Raw genomic sequence first — 10,459 nt, 5'->3', positions numbered from 1 at the left:
AATAAATTAAGTACCATATATTCAAGTAAACAATGTAATTGCACTCCTCAGTTTAATTTCGAAATCCTTCATTAAAACTTATTTAACTCCCCATGTTAAGATTACATATACCAATCAATTAAATTAAATTACTGATAATTTAATTAATTCATTGACTAATTAAATCTCTTATACTTCCGCTTATCATATTTCATGTGATGGATAAAAATCTACCTGTAGGGTTTTCACATGAAAAATAAACATTCATAAAGGGATATCATCAATCTAAAAGTCGAGACATGGATTCTGTCAACTAATTATTATTTCTCAAATGTTAGTTTTTACTATCCAACCTATATCAGATACATTGACTAACAATAGAGTCGTACCTTTTGATAAATTGAAATAATGAACAAATCACATTGATCATAATAATTGTATCAAAATTAAGAGTATAAGTACATTTAATGAACTAGAGAAGTTATTATATATATTCAGTACAAAAAAACTTATCTCTACTTGGTTCGTTATTCATACAAAATGTACTAGCACACAAGAAGTCGAAACGATACCATTCCCACAATGAAGATAAATTATATTTAATCTTGTGGTACAATCATACCGATGGCTTTGTCCAATTTTTATCTTAGATTGTGAACATATACTTTATACTTATAAGAACTGATGATTTAATTTTCCGTATATAAGCTAAACTCTATACATTAAATCATCTACTATATAAGTAAAGGACACAAATACAAATACATGATCTATTTAAATCGTCACTAAAAATTGAATAAATAATTATTCTATAATAAATACTATATCCAACCACATGGTTAATAGTATATATCCCAACAATCTTCCACTTAGATTTTTAACCATGACAATTGTTAGAATATACTATATCTATATGCATGATTAATGGTATATACCCCAACAATCTCCCACTTCGACTTTTAACCATTCATCTACAACTTTCACATGTATTTCTTTTGCAGGACTACCAAAATTCTTAGCCAATAAGCTCTTTGAAAAAGAAAAACTTGCCAAGTTATTTTCTGATGTAACTTCGTCTAGTAGTGTTTAGTGTCAGATTCTCGATTAAACAACAAAATCTTGGAATCCTATCGCTGAAATTCTCCCAAAAGTGTATTTCTTTTAAGGAGTCTTATCATGAAATTCTCCCAAGAGTATATATACACCAAATGATCTTGGTTTATTTTAGTGAAACTAAGTTTCTTGTTTAGTTTCAAAGGAACTACAAGTCCTTTAAAATATATGCAAAATTATCATAAAGTTTAGTTCATTTTTTTTTAATCATAGAGTACGTAATAATTAAGATTAACTCCTACTAATTAGTAATCGATCTCTAGTCGTTATAATGGCCTTGTTGGGCCATATAGGCCTATTACGTAATTAATTTGATGCTTGATAATTGTCTGTTCGAACGTCTATTTTTAGTCCTTCCCTTTCGATTCTAATGAATTATCCAACTTTGATATATAATTGATCTCTAGACGTTCAAAAGAATCTTAACCAATTGGCCTACCAAATATTATATATGATTCACCACAAATGTCACAGATAAAACATTATAGACAATTCGGAAAAATCACATATCCTGTGTATCATGACGCATTTGCATGCCACTAGAAATGCAATTAATTCTATTGTGATCTCACGTACCGAACCTCATGTAGAATTGAAATTCTAATTAATTAGAATCCTTTGATCACGATCATTCATGACATATTACGCATATAACTCATTTGCATGACACTACAGTTTACAAATGCAAATGTAATTTAATTATTTTGATCTCATCATCAATATAACTTTTTCCGTTCTTTTTTTTTTATTTTTTTTATTTTTTATCCATCATTACATGTGCTTGTGCTTATAATAATGGAGCAAGGGATATGATCGAGTCTTAGACATGGACAAAGAAGTGGAGGTACAATCAACATCCAACTCAATAGGGTCCAACCAATAGATAATAAAGAATTAGGGTCGTACGATTTTTTTTGCAATGTTTCTTATCAATTAAAACGTGACAATTAGAGATATTATTATATACAAATAAATATAGAAATATTCGATTGCTTTTGTATAGCAACTTGTATCGAGAAGGAAAAGTATTGAGAGTATATACAACAGTTTATTTATGGTAGAATTGTAATTATGATAATATAGAAATTATATTCATGGTAGAATTGTAATTATGATATATAGGAATTATAATTTTATTAGAACATGGCAACCTTATTAGACTAGGAATTATAGGACTATTAGAATACGGCTACCTTATTAGACTAGGAGAAGAAAGACTCTACTTCTATATAAGGAGGTCATTATGATGAATACAAAGCAGAAAGAATTCTCTCATTATTCTTGTCTCTCTAAATTCTTGTTCCTGTCTCGATTTTAACATGGTATCAGAATCATGTAAAAAAGAACACAAAAATCCTAAAACAATGACACGTGATGGTAAAGAAACGGGTGATACCAGCAAAAGAATCATCGGTGAAGAAAACAAAATCCAAAGAAAAACAATCTCTCCCTACAACATTACATCGAATGGTAACCCTAGAATTGTGGTGACACAAGTCCAATGGAAGGGTAAAAATTATGAAGAATGGGCTAGATCCATGAGGACAGCCCTAAGAACAAAAAAGAAGTTCGGCTTCATCAACGGTACAGTCGAGAAACTGCATGAAGAGTAGCTGGATTTGGAAGATTGGTGGACTATAAACACACCGTTGGTGTCGTGGATTAGCAACACCATAGAACCGACGCTTCGCTCAACGATTACACATAAAGAGGAAGCTGAAGAATTATGGACGAGCATCCGAGAGCGGTTTGTCGTTACTAACGGTCCTTAGATGCAACAACTAAAGGCGAAACTACCATAGTGCAAGCAAAAGGGAAGGACCATAGTGGATTACTATGGAAAAATCACTAAGCTATAGGAGGAATTGGTGAATTACGAATAGATGCTAACTTGAATGTGCGGAAAGTGCACATGCAATCTAAGAACAATCCTAGAAGCCAAAAGAGAAGAAGAAAAAGTGCATCTTTTCCTTATGGGATTGGATGAGGGAATGTACGGAACGGTGAGGTCGAACATACTGGCCCAAGAACCTTTGTCATCATTAAACAAGGTCTATTTGAAGTTGATGCAAGAAGAGCGTGTGAGAGGAATCACACGAAAAACAGAGGACTGGAGTGAAACCATGGCTTTTACCGCACAAGGAAGAAACCCTTACCGTGAACAAGGTAAAAGAAAAAATAATGATGCATTCTGCACACATTGCAAGAGATCCGGACACATTATGGATGGATGTTTTAGACTTAGTAGTTATCCGGATTCCTGGCCAGGAATTAAAAACAGAGATGAGAAAATCGAAGGAAGACGACGAGGAGCAATGACAACAAGGGGGTGGACCGAGATCCGATCGTGGAAGAGGCACCTATCGGGCTAAAACTATGGTTGTTAAAGAAGGAACTCAGGAGGAGATAGGAACGGTGAAGACAGGCGACACAAGATTTCACAATTTGAGCGATAAGATCTGTAAGACTTTGATTCACATGTTGAATTCCTAGAGAATAAACCCGAATCGGAAGAGGAATAGTAAGACTGAAAACTCATCGTGGATCATAAATTTCGAAGCTACCAAATATGTGACAGGTAATCTGAAGGAACTGAGCGATAAGTGAGACATTTCTAAGTGTCCGGTTGGTCTTTCGGACGGAAGTAACTCGGTGGATAAAAAAGAAGGAACAACCAGGATAAGTGGCAAGATATGGTCGAAGAATGTCCTTTATGTTTCGGGTTTGACATGCAATTTAACTTTTGTATCACAACTAGTTGATTATTTAGATTGTGATGTGACATTTAATAGAATTATGTGTGCTATACTCGACTCCACCATGAGAAAGATAATTGGAAAGGATGAGTGTCGAGGTGGACTTTACTATTTTCGGAATGTTCCACTGATACGGGCTAAGAAGGCAGAGGCAGTTGATTGGTTTGATCTTTGGCACAAACGGTTGGGTCATCCTTCAGCACAAGTGACGAAGTCTATTATGACATTAGGCTTAAAAGAGAGTGATGATAGATTGGATGGAGAATGTGATGTATGTCAACGGGCAAAGTAAATGACAAGTGTTTTTTCTTTAAGTGATAATATTGCTTCAGATACTTTTGAGATGATCCATTGCAAATTATAGGGACCATATAGAATCCCTTCCTATTGTGTGCTTCATATTTTTCTCCGTTGCGAATTATGGGGGACCATATAGAATCCCTTTCTCTTGTGTGCTTCATATTTTTTGACTATTGTGGATGATCTGTCATGAGCCGTGTGGATCTTTCTCTTAGTTGAAAAGAAAGAAGCGTCCCAAACCTTAAAGAATTTCTTCACTTTAGTGGAGAGGCGGTTCAGAAAAAGGGTGAAGATAGTTAGAAGTGATAACGGAACTGAGTTCACGTGTATGAAGACTTACTTTTTCGAACATGGAATTCTGTTTCAAACATCTTGCACAAGGACACCTCAGTAGAATGGAAGAGTCGAAGGAAAACACTGTCACATTCTTAATGTGGTGGGAGCATTGAGATCTTAGGGTCATCTTTCGATCAAATTTCGGGAAGAATGTGTTTTGACTGCGGGGTATTTGATTAATAGAATGCCATCATCGGTTTTGAATGGAAAAACCCTTTATGAAATTTTGTACTGAAATGCGCTCTATTATGATCACTTCAGGGTGATAGGGAACTATGCTATGCACATACAAAGGGAAGAACAGGGACAAGTTTGTGAGCTAGAGCCGAAGGTGTGTTTTCTTATGATACTCCTACGAAAAGAAGGGTTGGAGATTGTATGACGTAGAGAATGGTGAATATTTGGTCTCAAGAGATATGGACTTCTATGAGACTAAGTTCTCTTTCGCTCTAAGACTGGGCAACTTGACCGGCAGCGTAGAAGTAATACGAAACGGAAGAGAATCTCCAGAACAAAGTTGTGTTAATGTGGACGAAATAGAGGGAGGAATAAACCAACACAACTTCAAAGAAGACAACACTGATAATATAGGCACGAACGAAACTCAGATGGACAGAGTATGGACATCGAATATCGAACTTACGGATTATTCGGATTAGACCGAACATAGTCCGGTCTGGATAGAGATGACATAGAGGAAGTACAGCCGGAAGGTATCTGTACTAATGAAATGAACCCGAACGAACAACTAGGTTGAGGCAAACGTCAAAAGCATGAATCAATCCGGCTACGCGACTACGTCACTGAACCTTTCCGGAAAAAAAGTCCATCAACTCATCCGCCCGATTCTTAGTAATCCGCTGGTGCACCTTATCCTTTAGCTAACTATATATCCTGTGATAATTTTTTTTCGCAACACTAAAGGTTTCTTGCAGCAATTACCACAGAAACTGAACCAAAAACCTTCTTGGAGGCAATAAAAAAGAAACATTGGAAAATGGCCATGCAACAAGAGATCCAAAGGTTGGGGGATAATGGAACATAGGCACTCGAAACTTTTCCACCAGACAAGAAAGCACTCGGATATAGATGGGTGTACAAAATCAATTACAACTGTAATGGCACAATCGAGCGATATAAACCTTGTTTGGTCATCTTCGGAAATAAAGAGGAGGAAGGAATTGACTACAACAAAAATTTTGCTCCTGTTGCTAAGGTAGTAACTGTGTAGACCTTCATGGCTGTTGCGGCTGCGCGAAATAGGGAGTTGCATAAGTTGGATTTGCATAATGCTTTCTTACACGGCGAGCTTACGGAGGAAATTTATATAAAGTTGCCATCGAGATTACGTGTTCCTAATCTGAGGTAAGTATGTTGACTCCGGAAATCATTGTATGGTTTGAAGCAAGCTCCAAGGTGTTGGTTTGTAAAATTTTCAAGTTCTTTGATGAACTATGGGTTCAAACAGTGGTAATCTAATTATTCTCTATTCACTATGCACGAAGAAGGTATGCAGCTTAATGTCTTATTCTAAGTGGATGACTTGGTTATCTCCGGAAATGACCATAGTACCATTGAACGATTCAAAGACTATATTGGCACATGTTTTCACATGAAGGATTTTAAGTATTTTCTGGGAGTTGCCTTTTGCACGCGGATATAACAAGGTTATTTTACGTCAACGAAAATATGCCCTGGATATAATCTTTGAGTCTGAATTATTGGGAGCTAAACCAATCAATACTTCCATGGAACATAATCATGGTTTGGCGTTGGCCGGAGGAGGCAATTTGGTTGATCCGAAACCATACTGACGTTCGATCGGTATTGATATACCTAAGTTTTACGTTACCTGAGTTGTCATATTGTGCGCATGTTCTATCCCAATTCATGCAGCAATCGAATGAAGCACACTGGAATGCGACTATCCGTATGGTACGTTACTTGAAGAAGAACCCAGGACAAGGAAAAGATTGTTGACGCCTAATTTTTGACCTCCAATAATTTTATTTAATTAGTCGGAGTTCTTGAGTCGTAAACGGAGCAAAATTTACATTTTACAAGCAAAAGATGATTTTACAAAATTATTTTGGTGACATTTTGCCATTTCATTTGGCAAAATATCATCAAATATATTAGTGTATATCATCTTGTATGTTTGGTATATTTTTAAGAATTTAAAACAAGTTTATCAATATTCTAATTCAAAAAACAGTGAAAACAATTAGTAATTAATTGTTTGAAACTATTAATGGTCAATTTTAATCAAGAAAATTGATTAAATAGATAATCAATTACCTCTCAAATTTATGATTTAATTTTATGTTTTTTGCAAATTATTTCCAAAATTTATCACAATTGAAACTTTGTTAATTGCATGAGTTAGTTGCGACAATAATTGAAATAGCCAATTATTTGCTATGTGCTAATTAAGGCTATACTTGAAATAATCAATTTATCTTTTGCATTAAGGCTATATTTGAAATAATCAATTTATCTTTTGCATTGGTCATATTTGAAATGGTTAATTAGTTTAAAATATGGCTATAATTTAAAGGGATTTAATTAGTTTCCGCACTCTTTAAATATGGCTATTTATTAAATTAATTGATAACCATATTTTGATGAAATTAGCCCTTAATCTTATTTCATGTATTAGAAGTATAGAGTGAGGTTGGTGTTGAAATTGTTTAAGTTTTGGATGAAAGATTTCAGTACATGATTCAATTGAACCTCACTTGCATGAGATTAGCCTTGCATTACTGCTTATATATTGTAACTGTGCATTTTACCTTGCCTCTTTGGTAGCCTGAGAGTGAGAATAGGCCTGCTTAGCAGTATTTGACCATATGTATATTAAATGGTTATTCAATAAGGTTACTTAGCATATTGGTCTGTTTGCCTAACTGGAAATGACAGTCTTTACTTGGTTTTAACTTAAATCCTGTATAAGGTTATGTGCAAATCGTTAACTCAACTGCCATGGCATTGATCTTTTCTTATGTTTGTCTGTTACTACTGATATCCTCTGAATGAAAGTATGTTAAATCTGGGCTAAAATTAGTAGTCATATTGAAAGTAACTCACTGAGGGTTTGTTTAAATGTTTGTCCTTAAGTGTTAGACATTATTGCTGCCACGATCCTTGTATGCACTATCCTTTCGATCCCTTTTGATGTTATGTGCTATTTATGGAAGGATAAAGGGTGTATGATTTGACTTAGTTATTCTTTGAACAAGGTCCAACTTATATGTACTTCCTATCTATCTACCTTCCCCAGAAATGAAAATTTGAGTTTGGATGTTCATCCCATTTGCTTTGAGTTATGGTAAACTGTGTCAAGGGTTAAATTGAAGTACATAAGATTAGTTTGTTGCTTGCTTCTTGTTCTCTTTTCTGTCAGTACAAAAAAAGGAAAAATAAGCCTGACTAGTTGTGTTTCAAATGAAATCTTGGCAGGTTGATTAAGTATTCTCGTATAAAATGAGTATATTGAGTCTTGAAGTCTGAATAAAATGTTGCATTTTCTCTTCCTCATCTTGCTCCAAAGTTTTGTTGCTGCCCTTGTTGTTTGTCTTATGAAACTGCTATAAAAAATGGAATATATACCATGGTATACCGATATATAATGTCTCTATATGCCTTGGTGTAAATTGTCCTGTATTCCAAGTATACTCCTTGTATATCCCACTTTGGGTCTTTGACTATTGATACTACTACTTAATTGGGCTTTTAATTCATAAACATTGCTCTTAGTCACCACGTTGGGCTTTTCCTTTTATATTAGTAAAACTTACACAAATAGGGTTTACCTTTTAATAAATTTTTCTTAGACTTATACTATAATTGAGATTTACTGATTAATTGCTTTTTGGGACGTATTTCAATTGTATCTCGCATTTTTGAAATACAGTAAAATATAGCGAAATACAGAGAAATACAAAACACGTTAGAGTAAATTTAGGCTCTATTTTTTGAACATATTTTTTTAAAAACAATCTGAGAGAAAAAATAGGCCATATTTTTGGAACATAATATTCTTTTCGTTTTTAAATAGTAAGTTAAATTAAATCAACCATACTTCACACAAATCAAATTAAATTTAGGCTCTATTTTTTGCGTAAATTTAAGCTCTATTTTTGGAATAGATTTTTTTAAAATTCTGGGAAATCAAATTAAATTTTCCCATAAATCACGCATAACTTCCATAATAGGACACTAGTTATGAAATACAGAGAAATACAAAGAACACGTGTATTTCGATATTATGAAATACAGAGAAATACAAAGAACGCGAGACATGATAGAGTAAATTTAGGCTCTATATTTGGAACATTCACTATATTTACAAAAAAAAAAAAAAAAAAAAAAAAAAAAAAGATGAATGCATTAAAATATAACGAAATACAAAATGAAACCCAACAAAATAGAGTAAAAATGAGGCTCTATATTTGGAACATTCACTATATTTACACACAAAAAAATGAATACATTGAAATATAACGAAATACAAAATGAAAATCATCTTCCTCACTAAAAAAATGACCATTACTGCATCCTCAAACCTTTCTAATTCTTCGCCTACAACCTGTTCGGCAAAATGTCTCAACGAAAAAACTCACAAATTGATACACCAACTATTACCTCACCTGAATCCACTTTAACACCACCCGTTTCGCCTTACATCACTGCCACATCGTCATCACCATCATCATCAAATTTCAAAGATCCAATCTTCAGTTATGGAATCAACTAATCATTACAACAATGAAAATGGTACACCAATCCAAATAACAACAACAATGATGACCATGATGCATTTCCATCATCATTTAGTAAATTCAACTCATACTTAAATATATAAGTTATTTGGCAAATATTTGGGCCTCGGCGGCGTTGTGGTGGAAAACGAGATCTGGGAGCGTCAGATCTGAGTGTTGGATCTCGAATTTCCAGGGAATTGGAGCGTCGGATCTCCGGTGTGAAGGAGAGGAGAGAAAAGAGGTATTGTTATCGTGGAGGGAGAGAGGCGGCAGTGAGGGGAAGGGGAGAGAGGAGAGAGAATTTTTTTAGGGCTTGGAGAAGATGATAAATGTTAAATATGTAGTGAGAGAGAATAGAAAGGTACATGTATTTCAAAAGTTATTGGACCAGTTATGAAATGTAATTTTGAAAAAATAAAGCTATAAAAATTAAATAAAAAATAAGATAGTTATTATTCATAAATAAGTCTTAGAGATAGCTATGGCAAGTAAATTTTCCTTTATATTAACACTTGTCTGATCTGGGCCTGTCTCTCCGTTACTGTTTTTTCTTCTTCAATTGGGCCTGCTGTTCCATATTCATGCTTAACATATTTGGACCTGTTCTTTCTTTACCTTAGACTGATTAACCTGCATATGTACATGGATTGAAACGTATATGATATGTGTATATACATGTTTATTTATATGATTATGTCTATTTTAAGTTCTTGTTAGTCTAGGTGCTTCCTAACCGGTTTCTTCCTTTTCCCCTTCTTTGTTTCGCATGGGATCTACTTGGGCCATTTGGGCAATTCTGCGTGAAACCACTGTTGGGCCAAAGGCCCAAGAACACTCTTATTCCATTGAGTCCGCACGGATAAAATTGATTGAAGGCCCAATCATGGCTGAAAATAGCCATGATTGGGCCCACTAGCCTAAACTCATCTCTTTTTTTTTTTTTTTTCATTCTTATGTACTTTGTGTACGCAATATATATATATATATATATATATATATATATATATATATATATATATATATATATATATATATATATATATATATATATAAACAAATGCTTGTAATTATCGAAACCCCGATGGTTAGAATTTAGGAAAATAACGTAGAAAGTTAAAATTTTCTCAAATGATTTTCTCAAATTGAACACGGTATACTTGGAACAAATGCATGCAATTAGTAAATGGATTTTGGTGAATTTTATACATATAT

Source organism: Lycium ferocissimum, chromosome 8, assembly GCF_029784015.1.
Source record: "Lycium ferocissimum isolate CSIRO_LF1 chromosome 8, AGI_CSIRO_Lferr_CH_V1, whole genome shotgun sequence".
NCBI lineage: Eukaryota > Viridiplantae > Streptophyta > Magnoliopsida > Solanales > Solanaceae > Lycium > Lycium ferocissimum.
This window is presented reverse-complemented; position numbering follows the sequence as displayed.